This window comes from Aquarana catesbeiana, linkage group LG01, assembly GCF_042186555.1.
Source record: "Aquarana catesbeiana isolate 2022-GZ linkage group LG01, ASM4218655v1, whole genome shotgun sequence".
Taxonomy (NCBI): Eukaryota; Metazoa; Chordata; class Amphibia; order Anura; family Ranidae; genus Aquarana; species Aquarana catesbeiana.
Genome location: NC_133324.1, coordinates 33,221,313 through 33,235,512, shown reverse-complemented (window position 1 = coordinate 33,235,512; position 14,200 = coordinate 33,221,313).

The following is a 14,200-nucleotide window of genomic DNA, read 5'->3' as shown; positions in this document are numbered from 1 at the left end:
GTGCTGAACCCTACGCTAAAACTCAACTAATGTATGGTAGCGTTCAAAGCATTCACCCATGCAAAGACCAGGATTGCCAGGACAGGAGGGACAATAAGACCAGGTGTCACGCCTAAATCCGCGCTTGCTGCAGACACGACATCTTTTTTGGGGGGCTCGTTGGGTAGGGGTACTCGGGATGGCATAAAGAAAATGCCGCTCATGCAGCCGGCTTACTGCATTTGGTTGGGGAAGGTGAGGTAGAGCACCGTCTGGAAACAGAAAGGCTCTGACGATCTCTTCCTGGAATTTAAGGAAGGATCCAGTCTGTCCTGAAGCTCTGTATAGCACATGAGCGTTCAGCAAAGCCAATTGAAATAAATAAACTTTTTTGTACCAGCGTCTGGCCTTACGGGCAACTAGGTACGGCGCCAACAACTGGTCGTTGAGGTCCACCCCTCCCATATTAAGGTTGTATTCGTGGACACAGAGAGGTTTCTCCACAACACCAGTCGCCGTCGGAATTTGGGTCGTCGTGTCTGCATGAAGGGAGGTGAGAACGAAAACATTCTTCTTATCCCTCCACTTCATAGCGAGCAAATTATTATACTTCAAGCAGGCTCTCTCCCCCAGCCTAAGACGGGAATCTACAAGCCGCTGGGGAAAGCCCCGGCGATTAGGTCGCACGGTGCCACATGCTCCAATCTGCTGATCAAACAAGTGACTAAAAAGTGGCACGCTCATATAATAATTGTCCACGTACAAGTGGTACCCCTTTCCGAATAAGGGTGACACCAAGTCCCACACTATCTTGCCAGCGCTTCCTATGTAGTCAGGGCAGTTTGTCGGCTCTACGTGACTATCTTTGCCCTCGTAAACCATAAAACTATATGTATAGCCTGTGGCCCTGTCACAGAGCTTATACATCTTGACCCCGTATCTGGCACGCTTGCTGGGAAGGTACTGTTTGAATGACAAGCGGCCAGAAAATTTAATCAGGGACTCATCAATGCAGACAACTTGATGGAGGGTAAACAAGTCTGCAAACGTTGGTTGAAGTGGTTTACGAGGGGCCGAATTTTGTAGAGCCGATCGTATGCAGGGTCTCCACGAGGACAACAGAGTTCATTGTCGTTGAAGTGCATGAACCGCAAAATCTGCTCGTATCGTGCCCTGGCCATGGAAGCAGAGAACAAGGGTGAATGGTAAATTGGGTCAGTGGACCAATATGACCGCAACTTACTCTTTTTATTCAACCCCATGAGGAGGGAAAGGCCCAGAAAGGTCTTAAATTCGGAGACCGTAATTGGTCTCCAATCTCTGGCAAGGGAGGACTGGGGATTAGCGGCGATGTGTTGACCAGTGTATAAATTGCTTTGGTCCACAATAGATCTATAGAGATCTTCGGTGAAAAACAGTGAATAAAAATCCAGTGGCGTAAAGTCAACTGTTTCCACCTGAATTCCGGGTTGGCCAGTGAAAGGGGGAAGTACGGGTGCTGCAGAAGTGGTGGGTTCCCAATTCGGATTGGCCAATGCAGCAGGAAGGGCACTATGGGCACGACGGGCCTGTCTTTGTCTTCTTGGTGGCAGCGGGACACTACTAGTGCTAGCCACCTCGCTAGCTTGAACTGCACTTATGGGACTCGCCACGTCACCGCGTGATACTGCAGTGCTGGATGTACGACCAGGGTGTACTAGGCCGCTGGTGCTTGCCAGTTCACCAGAAGGAATAGCGGCGCTAGTACTTCTCTGCTCCATACGAGAGCCCTGCGGTTCTTGCACTTCAAGGACAGAAGAAGATTGGGGTCTGGTACGCCTGAACTTAGCAGGGACCACAACTCTGTCGTCAGAGCTATCTGTCATGGAGCCGCTGTCCTCTACAGGTTCGTATTCTGAGCCTGAACTTGACAGATGAGTGACTTCCTCTTCACTATCTGTCATACTCAGAAATGTGTAGGCCTCTTCACTAGTGTACCTTCGATTTGCCATTTTGGGCTCTAAATTTAGGGGTACACTAGTGAGACTCACAGGCAAAAAAGCTCCTGACTGTCAGCGACTGTATCAAAACGCTACCAAAAAACTGTTAGCGATCGCAGGGATCAGGCCTGACTCTGCGAACGCTGCAGTTATGTGTGCTTAGTGTTTTGTAAGTGTCAGTTATCGATCGATACTGCACTTGGGTGGGCTGGGCAGGGCTGGGCCGAGGAGCAAAACGCAGGTGCTGATGGGCTGATCCCGCTAACACTGCGTTTCAGGGAACCCTAAACTGCTGGGGAGTATAGATCTGATCGGATCAGATATCGATCCGCTCAGATACTATAGCACTAAGGGAGGTGTATGCTGCGTGCGTGGGTTTTAGCGGTACTGGCGTTAACCTGACGCTGCCTGGGGCGACGCAGACCTAAGCTGACCCTAAAAATGTAATTTATATCACCGCCGGGCAATTAGGGGGTTAAACCTTTATAGGGTAATAAACGGCGGGTGCCCTAAAACTATAATAAACTGTAATAAACTGTGATAAACCACAAAAAACAAACTAGCTAACCAGCGTCACCCGTAACACTTATACGGTGATCGCTGGTGAAAGGGTTAACTAGGGGCAATCAGGGGGTTAAAACCTTTAGCAGGTAGTATATGGGGGTCCCTGTCGCTATAAAACACTGACAGCGAACCTATATACTTACCTCCCTAACTAGCGTCACCTGTGTCACTAATACAGCGATCAGAAAAACGATCGCTTAGCGACACTGGTGACGGGGGGTAATCAAGGGGTTAAATTTTATTAGGGGGGGTTAGGGGGGTACCCTGGACCTAAGGGGGGGTACCCTAGACCTAAAGGGGGCTAACCTAACTGCCCTAACACTTGTAACTGACACAAACTGACACCAATGCAAAAAAAAAAAAAAAATGCTATTGGTGTCAGAGTGACAGGGGGTACAGGGGGGTGATCGGGGGGTGATCGGGGGGTGATGGGGGGTGACAAGTGTGCCTGGAGTGTTCTACTGTTAGTGTAGTGTTGTGCAGACTTACTTGATGTCTTCTCTCCTCGGCGCCGGATCAAAAAGACCGACTCGAGGAGGGATGACATCACTTCCTTTCCCTCTGTTTACATTACAGAGGGAAAGGAAGCATTCTCATTCGCCGGGAGCGATCGGGAGGGGGTGGCCAACAATGGATGGCCTCCCCCTTACCTCTCATCGCCCGGGAAGAAATGGCGACCGCCTCGGGCACCGGGGGGGACCGATCGGACCCCCCACCCGCGGAAGGCAAATCACGTATATGTACGTGATTTTGCCTGTCCGTGCCACCTTGCCGACGTAAATCGGCGTGAGGCGGTCGTCAAGTGGTTAATACAGCGCACTCTCTTCTTCTTTATAATGTGAGAAGAATTAAGTAGTTTTGCTGCTCATATTCACACACACTTCTCACAAAGTTTTATTTTTGTTTTTTTATTGGGATTCCCTGAATATATTGTTATTAGTTGTCACATCTGACAGAATGTTTTTTTTTTTATTTTTTTTTGGGGGGGGATTTTAAGCCTTTTTTTTAATTTAATGTTTGGATTTTTTCAAAGGTTGATCTTTGTTCAATGTTTTTTTTATTTTTACTCCAGAATATTTTTGTGTGTGTTTCCACAAGTTACCACAACACCATTGATATCTTTTATTATTTAATCTCAAGGAGATTGTTGTTGGTGTCCCTTGTTCATTTCACATTGTATATTTGAAATGTACCTGAATCCTCACAAAAAAACTGTCCTTTTTGAAGTAAAACACACAGGAGAGTATAATTCAAAACAAAAATCCTTTATTAAGGGATCAGAACCAAACAAAGAGGAAGGCAACACTGGAGCAACATGAGAAATTAGCGAAGCCTGGGACCCCCACGGCAGACATCAATTCTTGAACATCAAAATTGGTGGCCTGAGGAGTCCATATGTAAGGGAGGGCAGTCTGGTCCAGAATTCGCAGAGATGCAGATAGCAGCAGATGACATCTGTGTCCCCAGGCTGTGGTACCACAAGAGGCTGCATTTTTTGGCCGACCAGACTGGATCCCGGGTCCTCACTTTCTGGTCTTCCTTCCACGCTTGCTTCCGGGCTGTGCTGTTGGAGATGTGGCAGGAGGAGGAGTAGGACCTGGAGGAGGAGGAGGACTGGGAGGACCTGAAGGAGAAGGAGGAGGAGGAGGACCTGCAGGAGGAGGAGGAGGACCATCGCAAAGGTGTGTCTGAGCTGTAATTTGGCCCCTCATACCTTTGTTAAGAGCCTCCAATATGAGCGACTCACACATGGCTTGTTGGCCCTCCTCCATCCTCTGCATTTTATAGGCAATGGTGGCAGCAATGTCCTCCTCCACTGTGTGTGGTGCTCCCAGGACCTCTGTAGCCCTCCAAAAGAGTCCTCTGCCAGCCTCCTCTAGGGCACTCCTCCTCCTGCCACTTTCTCTTTCCAAGTGTAGGGGAGGGACCTGCAGATCAGCCAGCCTGCTCGGCCAGGCCACCTCCTGGCTGAGACTTCCCTGTGTATGAAAAAGGGACATGGTTTTAGTTTTTGCTTCATCAAACACAATCCTAAATTAGTACTCCCAACTAACATCTAGTTAACATCATTGATTGGACAAGCAGAAATATTTAGAGGAATGCTATAACTGGCTCAATCTGGGCTCCTCCACATGTTGCTGCCTAGAAGGCCCAGGTTGGTCGTCAGAAGCCTCAGCCGGGAGGGAAGGAAGCGTGGAAGGAAGACTGGAGAGGGATGGCCTGGGTTCAGTCTGGCCTGCCAGAAAATGCATCCTGTCATAGTACAACATCCTGGGGACATAGATGTCATCTGCTGCTCCGGATCTCTGTGAATCCAGTACTTTCTTGCGCTCCCTTAGATATGTGCTCCTCAGGCCACCAATGAAGATCTTTAAATAGGTGATGTCTGCCGTGGGGATCACCTGCTTCACAATTTCCCACAATTGCTCCAGTGCTGCTTTCCTTTTTGCTTGGTTCTTGTAATGGGGGTGTTTAATCTCCCACAGACATGGCAGCTCCCTTAACATATCTAGGAATACTGACATGAAGTCATTGTCTTTCAGTAGCATATCCATGTTCACTGCAAGACACAACACAAGACAAAGCCTAATGTCAGATAAAACTCTCCTAATCTTGTTACAATATAGGCCTCAATGTAGAAGCAGTATAGGCACAAGTTTGTCTCTTACCTTAGTTCTTACGATCGGCGCGTCCAATGCTCCTTCCTCCGCTCACAGATCGTACGTAATACACATTCGTGTTACGCTTTATATACACTGCGCATGCGTGTAACTCCACCCGCCCCTGATGTTCTTTCTATTCTATTCCCCGCCCCTTTTCGTTCAGCGCAGTGGGGGAAGAGCACATGGCGGAGTCACAGCAGGTGCGTGCTAATTACAGGAATGAGGAGGAGGAAAGCCCGGATCCGGACATGTCCCGATCCAGAAGGAGACGTTTTAAGGCCACAAATATGTCCTTTGGGGAGATGTTGGAGATGGTCGACATCATGAAGAAGGCCGACTATGACGGAAAGTATGGGCCTTACCCCAACCCCAATATCAGAAAGGCCAAGATCATTGCTAAAGTGGTCAAAAGTCTTCACAGGAATTTCGGGGTACGCCGATCGAAAGATCAGCTCAGGAAGCGGTGGTCGGACCTGAAGTTAAGAGAGCCAGAGCAGTACCGAAAGAGTGCTGCAAAAAAGTAAGTAGTTGTGCTGTGTTCCTATTCTTTCTGTCTTTATTCCGTTCGTGCTGCTCCATATGCTTTTCTTAATTGTAACGTTTAAAAGGGCAACTTTAATGTTCATGGGCCCATTATTCGTTCGTATCAAACATTTTTCTTTCGGCCTCTAAAACACCATTGTTTAGGCCATATACATTTTCCCACATTTTTTTTGGGCCTACTTGGATGCCAAATATTTGTTTGTGTAGATGGGTTTGTTACTCGAATGAAATGCAAACTAGATTCTGTGTAAGGAGAGGACACTGAGCAGCTGTTTTCACATCTGGACACTGGAGCACTAGTGTGGGACCCCAGAACACCATTTTTATTAGGGGAGCCACAGAGGTGCTCCAGTGTATACTATAGGGGGGTCTCCATCTGTGAAGCTTGTACTAAACAGGTAAAGTATTGCAGCTTGACAAAGGGCAATAAAAAAAAGACATCTTGGAACTCGGCTAAAATTGACAATTGTACACCACTTCCAAAGAATGTTTCTATTTATAGTTCTGCCATCAAATATCTGTGTGCTAAGTATACCATTTTTGTTTTACATAGGGGAGAAAAGACTCGGAGGACACCCCTCATCCGAGTAGACCACAGACCCCCCACCTATGGAAGAAGGTGAAATACCCCCAACCCAAGAAGAGCAGGAGGAAGAAGACGATGTGGTGGAGATTGGCACCACAACAGGTGAGTGTCTGCGACCACAGACTCAGGTAAGAGATGGATGCCGGCAGATTTTTGATACCTGTTTTTGTTTTGTTTCTCTCTTTTTAGGTGATCGTGATCCAGATCCTTTCACATCAGTAAGTGCCCAGATCCTGATTGGGGAGATCATGGGGTGTAATGTAGAACTGCAAAACATACAGCAAAAAATCAATGATGTGATTAAAAAAAATAATAACATCATTGATGTTTTGGGGCGAATTTAAAACCCAACAAAATCACTTGTTTTATTGTGGTCCAATCTTTTAAATATTTTTGCAATGTTTTTAAAAGCCAAATTTGGAGGATGCACACAGTGTGCCAACATGTGCTATCTGCCATCACGGGAGATCAATGGACGCGTTTTGGGGGTGCAACCCCTTCCTCAATTATAAAGTAGCTGCGAGGAAGGGCTTGCTCCCCCAAAACACGTCCCTTGATCCCCCGTGATGGCAGCTAGCACATGTTGACATTCGTAAACTGGTGTGCATCTTCCAAATTTGGCTTTTCCAGGGGTGATTTTCCCCCATCTGAACGCAATATCAAACACAGTTCCTAAATACTGATGTCTGATATTGCCTTCAGGTTTTACCTAATGTGAACTTTGTAAGTTCAAGTTTTTTGTCTTTCTTGTTGGTTTTACACAGGCCTGTTTTATCGTAAATGGACATTTCTATTTTTGATAATGCCACCCCAAAAATTGTTATACAACAAACATGTTGGTTTGTTTTAAAAACCTTTGGTAAATGCACATGTGATTGTGCAGGTATAAAAAAGTTGGTTAATCAAAAATGTGTGGATTATTGTCTCAACACTACAACACTTTTGGGGTGATGTAATTGCTGTTTTCAGCGAAAATGGGGGTTATTTTCTAAGGGCAAATCCACTTTGCACTACAAGTGCAGTTGCACTTGTAGTGAAATGTGTTTTTGCATTTTAGTAAATAACAGCCAACAGTGCTTTGTATAATAAGGTTACACAATCACGACATTTTCTGGACTCAACACATTTCTGTCAGGGTCAGCTAAAACAAACACAAGCAGTAAATGTCCACAAAGAATTTCTTTTTTTGTTTTATTATAAAAAGGCTTCACAGATTTTCTGGCATATTGATAGCCCCCCTACCCGCAAAGAACTCCAGGTAGCGTAACCGGACATCACGGGCACTCAGGGAGGGCAAGCCAGGACGCCCGCTTTCAAGCGCCGTCAGTGTGGTTGATGTATCATTCTGGCCTCAGGCCCAACTGAGCCAGCATAGTTGGCCGAATGTTTCCTTAAAAAGTTATGGAGAACACAGCACGCAAGTATAATATGGTTCAGTTTATACTCCGCCATATGGATAGGTATCAGAAATAGGCGGAACCGGCTGGCCAGGAATCCAAATGTGTTCTCCACCACTCTTCGGGCTCTGGCCAGCCGGTAATTAAAAACCCTCTGTTCCGGGGTGAGGGTCCTCATTGGGAATGGCCGCATCAGGTGGTCCCCCAGCGCAAACGCTTCATCAGCAACGAACACAAATGGGAGTCCTTCCGCATTGTCCTCTGGAGCTGGCAAGTCCAAGCTGCCATTCTGGAGACGCCTGTAAAACTCCGTCTGGGCGATGACTCCACCATCGGACATCCGGCCATTCTTCCCCACGTCCACATACAGGAAGTCGTAAGTAGCCGACACCACCGCCAACATCACTATACTATTGAACCCCTTATAGTTGAAATAGTATGACCCCGAGTTGGGTGGTGGGACGATGTGGACGTGTTTCCCATTAATTGCCCCTCCGCAGTTAGGAGAGTCCCACCGCTCGGCAAAGTGGGAGGCCACAGTCTGCCATTCCTGTGGCGTGGAAGGAAACTGTTGAGGAAAAAACAATAAACATTACTATTTTTTATCAGAAACATGGCAAGCAGATTAGACACAAACATTCTGGGTCAACCTCCAGATAGCATTTATTAAGGGAAATTTAACGACGCCAAAGTATAAGGTACACCTATCATATCCCCCCCCCCTCTCATGGGCCATTTCTAACATTATAGGGGGTGTGTGGAAATCTTGGACAGGTAACCCTCTTCACTTCATTGAGAGATGAATGCCTAAATAATGGGTATTACTTGGAACAGCCCCTCCTTAGTTACACTATTGGCAGCCCACTGGACAGGTAAGAAGTGTAATAATACAAAGATATAAATACACATTGTACACATTTGAGGACATTTTGGACATTCTGCTATTACCTATCAAGATAATAATAGGATCCAAAAACTTTAAACAGTACCATTTGAAAGTATACAGGCAGTCCCTTGCACTACATGCTTTGGGGAATTTATCCATAAATCTGAGCACTAAAGAGATGGGTATAGTGTGTATGGGTTTGGCAAAGTCAGCAGATAGATGATTGAGGATTGAGAATTGGGATCAGCTGACTTAGCAGTTGGGGGAGGGAGGGTTACTAAAAATGATTTGGGGACATCACCAAAAAAAAGCCTCTGCCACTCTGCCTGAAGTTAAAGCAAAAATAACATTTCTAAACATTTTAGCGGGTGTTTGGGATAAAGCACTACTATGGAGCTGATAAAATACATTGTTAAGTGACTACATGAGGTGAATATAGGGCCAGGAGACACCATGCTGGGGAGGTTATTGAAGGGCAAATATGTATGAAGGACCTAAAATAATAATTACATAAAAATCCAGCATGCATGAGGACAAAGGGGACATTCACAGCATATTCCAATCATGGTAATTAGGGAATGAGGAAAGAAATACAATATATTAGCAAACATTCAATACAATAAAATGTGATATAAAAGGATAAAAATCTTACCTTCATATACTCCTTCTGCAGGACCTGTATGATGGCAGAACAGGTCTCTGGGATAATGATCCCCAGAGCCTGGGGGGAGATGCCTGTTGAGAACTTTAAGTCCTGCAGACTTCTCCCTGTCGCCAAATACCGCAGGGTAGCGACGAGCCTCTGCTCCGGAGTGATGGCTTGCCTCATGCAGATATCCTGCCTGCTAATATAAGAGGTCAGCAAAGCCAACAAACGGTGAAACACGGGGTCCGTCATCCTGAGAAAGTTCCTGAAATCATCAGGATTATTCTCACGGATCTCACGGAGCAAAGGCATATGAGAGAACTGGTCACGCTGAAGCAACCAATTCTTGGCCCATGAACTCCTCCCCACCCTGTTCATGAACTGGACTTGTGTCAAGGTCAGGACCCCAACACCAAGCCCCCGCACAGCACGAACTCTATGAGGAGTACGCATACGCAACATGGCTAGAAAACGGTTGGCTGCTCAGAACGAAGTAACAGAACGCACTGAAGAACAGCAAGGCCTGTGAAGAGCGACCTGAAAAACAGTAACGAACGAACAAGAATACAATGACTAAGTCACGCGGAACTTGCTTGCATGCACTGAAGAACAGATACAAACCCACAAGCACAAACTGAACGGCAGAAAACAATCTGAAAGCCACGAGTCTGAAAAAGCGTGAATCGTCTCTCACCAAACTTTTACTTACATGAGATTAGCAAAAGGAGCCCAAAGGGTGCCGCGCTTGGTTCTGAACCGGCCTTTTCTAGTCTCGTCGTACGTGGTGTACATGACCGCGTGGTTGGCGATCGGAAATTCCGACAACTTTGTGCGACCGTGTGTAGACAAAACAAGTTTGAGCCAACATCCGTCAGAAAAAATCCTAGGATTTTGTTGTCGGAATGTCCGAACAAAGTCCGACCGTGTGTACGCCCTATAAGAGTATGAGTATGGAGTAATGCCCATTGGTTTTAGCAGTTAGTAGGTCATTGGTGAGTTTTAGTAGGGCAGTTTTTAGTGGAATGTTGTAGACAGAAGCCGGGATGGAGGGGGTCGAGAATGTTGTTGTCCGTGAGGTAGCGACTCATTCCATCATGGACAAGGCATTTGATGAGCTTGGAGGCAAATGGGAGCAGGGAGATGGGTCTTAAGTTATTCAAACAGGCGGGGTCTAGTGAGGGTTTTTTAAGTATGGGGGTAACCAGTGCATGTTTGAGCGGGAAAGGAAAGGTGCCGGAGAGGGAGAGGTTGAAGATGTGGGTTAGGGAGTTTAGGATAGAGTGGGAAGGTGGTCGCAGTAATTGTGAGGGGACAGGGTCCAGGGGACAGGTGGCGAGGTGGGCCATGGAGAGGAGCTTATCAACTTCAGTGGTAACTGAGCAGAAGGAGGAGATTATTGAGTGTGGTGTTGGACCTGATGTGTTGGTAGGGGAGGAAGTTGAATGCTGGATATCTCCTTTAGAGTGTCGATTTTGCTTTTGAAATAGTTGGCAATCTGTTGAATGGTAAGCAAGTTGGTGGGTGGGGGCAGTGGGGGGTGAAGTAAGGAATTAAAGGTAGAAAAGAGTTGACACAGGTTTGGATGAGAGGGTTTTGATGAAAGTGTTGTAGTAGGTTTGTTTAGCAGTTTGGAGGCAGGAGTTGTATTTGAGAAGGGCAGATTTGTAGAGGGTAAAGTCTTGCAGGGACTTAGATTTATGCCATGCTCACTCAAGAGCACGGCTGCGTCTCTTGAGACTTCTGGTGTCATCTGTTTGCCAGGGTTGTGGCAGATGGGGCCCAGTTCTGCATATAGAAAGAGGAGCAAGTACGTCTAGGGAGAATGACAGCATGTTGATGTAGATGGAAGTGGTTAGGTCTGGGCAGGACAGGGGTGCGATTTTGTCGTAAAGGACATCAATGGCAGAATGAAGAAGGGAAGGGTTGAGGTTGCGAAGGTTTCTGTGGGTAGTGGTTTGTGGGTTGACAGCATGGGAGGTAGGAGACAAGGAGAGTGTGAAACAGATAAGGTTGTGATCAGAGAGAGGAAAGGGGGTGTTAGAGAGGTTGCAGGGAGTGCAGCGATGGGAGAATACAAGGTTGAGAGTATTGCCATTAGAGTGAGTGGTGGTTTGTGTCCATTGTGTTAGGTTAAAAGAGGAGGTCAGGTTGAGCAGTTGAGAAGTGGTTGCAGTATTAACATTGATTGGAATGTTAAAGTCACCTAGGATGATGAAAGGTACTTCAGAGTAGAAAAAGTAGGGTAGCCATGCAGAGAAGTCTTCCAGAAAGCGTGACACTGGTCCAGGAGGCCAATAAATGACTGCGACCCTCAGACAAGCTGGAGAGAAAAGACAAATGTAGGGCACTTCAAGAGAGAGGGAGGTGTGGGAAGAATCAGGAAGGTGCATTGTGGGAAGAGGAGAAGTCCAACGCCACCTCCTTTTCATCCACTGGGTCTGGTGGAGTGAGTCCAGAGGAGGCCACTGGGGGACAGGGCAGCTGGAGAGGTAGTGTCGAATTCCTGGAGCCAGGTTTCGGTAATAGCAAATAGATTAAGGGATTTGGAGAGGAAAAGGTAATTGACAGAAGCTAGTTTGTTGAAGACTGAGTGGACATTCCAAAGGGCACATGAAAGAGGGGGACAGACTTGAAATCAGGAATTGGGATGAGAAGGTGGGAGTTACGACTACTGTTGGAGGAGGTAGACAGCCAATTTTGGGGGTGGGAATTGGGTGTGGGAGGGTCGGGGATTTGTGAGATGTCCTCAGACATTAGGAGTAGTAGGAGGGTTAGGGTGGTAAGGCGGAAGTGTGATTTATAGGAGGGCAGTGGAGTGGAAGTGGCGATACTGTGTGGGCATAGAATGAGCAGGAGGTGATAAGTGCAGTAATATTGAGTGGGCAGAAGAGATATGTACAGGTTGGGGGCTGGAGAGGGGGGTAAAGAAATGAGAGTTTGAGGAGAGAGGACGTTATAGCAAACATTAGTGTGAGCATGTTGGAGGGTGGGGAGATGGGAATAGAAGGAAGGCTGAGGAAAGTTAGAGGATGAAGGGGAACTTTGTGTAAAATAGGTGTGGAACACTAATGTCTGTACTTACTTTTTTGTAGCAGTTCCTTAGTCAAAGTGCCCGTGTACAAGTGCCAAACACTTGTCGTCGGAGTGACACTATGCGCAAGGAGTGGCCAGCCCAAACCCTCGCCAGCCATCCCAAAAAATGAACTACATTTATACAGGGATGGTGTGGGGAAGATTCACAATTTTTCAATTAGGAGCTGATAAAACCAGGCTTGTAGGTGGTGGGGTTTACAACTGGCCTGGACAGAGTGCAATTCAGGGGGGTGGGCAACAGGATAAGGTTACATGTTTGATCTGGTTCAAGGAAGCATAATACAAAATAAGTGACACTTTCAAAACTAAACAAGCAAGTATAGACAGCAGATTCAAATTCTTAGTATGGCAGAATTAGAGTTCAGTTAGGCAATGCAGTCCAGTATATAAGAGAAGAGTGGAGTCTGTGCAGTTACCAGAGGGTATGAAGAGTCAGGTGGGAAATCGCAGACAGGTAGAGTGACTTTGTGTTGCAGGGAAGGTCTATGCAGTTACCTGAAAGAGTAGAGCAGAGAAGGCATGGTGAGGAGATGATGGAGATGACAAGGTGGTCTTGTTAGAGGAAGTGCCCGTGTACAAGTGTTAAACACTTGTTGCCGGAGTGACACTTTGCGCAAGGAGTGGCAAGCCCAAACCCTTGATTTATATATAGATAATGATTATATATAGATAACGATTATAGATAACGATTATATACATATTATATATATGATTTAGGGATATTTTATATAGACTATAAAATACAATCATAATTCAGTTTGTAAAAGCAACAGTATCACTCCTCCATATTGGTAGTGGCAATTCGGTATTTCCGTTAGAGGCAGGATCCTGTGCGTGTTCCTCGCTGTAGTCGCTGGAGATCATCCATTGCTGGAGATCACGAATTGGATTACATCGCTGGAGTAGGAGCATGGATTTATTGGATTACATCGCTGGAATCTCTTTTTTAATTTTGTATTTTTTTATTTTTAATAAAGGTCTTGTCCCAAGCCGTCTCCTGTGTTTTTTTTTTAACATTTTGACACTTTCTTTTTGTGAAATGGTAGGGGTACACCCTTACCAATTCACATAGGGGGGGCCGGGATCTGGGTGCCCCCTTTGTTAAAGGGGGCTTCCAGATTCCAATAAGCCCCCCCACCCACAGACCCCCACAACCACTGAGCAAGGGTTGTGGGGATGAGGCCCTTGTCCCCATCAACATGGGGACATCCTCCCCATGTTGAGGGCATGTGGCCTGGTACGGTTCAGGAGGGGGGGGCGCTCTCTCGTCCCCCCTCTTTTCCTGTGGCCTGCCAGGTTGCATGCTCAGAAAAGGGTCTGGTGTGGATTTTTTGGGGAACCCCACGCCATTTTTAAAAAAAAAATTGGCGCAGAGTTCCCCTTAAAATCCATACCTTTCAGGTCTGGTATGGATTTTTGGGGGGACCCCCACACCATTTTTTTAAAAAATTTTGGCACGGAGTTCCCCTTAATATCCATACCAGACCTGAAAGGCCTGGTAATGGAATTGTGGGGGATCCCCATGCATTTTTTTTTTTTAGTTAATTTTTCAATGACTTTCAATGACTTTTATGTGTATTGTCAGGACCGACAATTAATTAATAGCCAGCACTAGCGCTAGCACTTTTAAATGACTTTTTTTTCCTTTAGAAATTTAATTTTGCTCTCAGACTGTTATAAACACGGGAAACATGCGCTACTTTATAGGCATACTATAGACACCCCCAGGTACGAAATTTAAAGGAATATTTCACTTTTATTGTTTCACTTTAAGCATTATTAAAATCACTGCTCCTGAAAAAATGGCCATTTTTCAAACTTTTTTTGCATTGATACATATCCCTTGGGGCAGGACCCGGGTCCC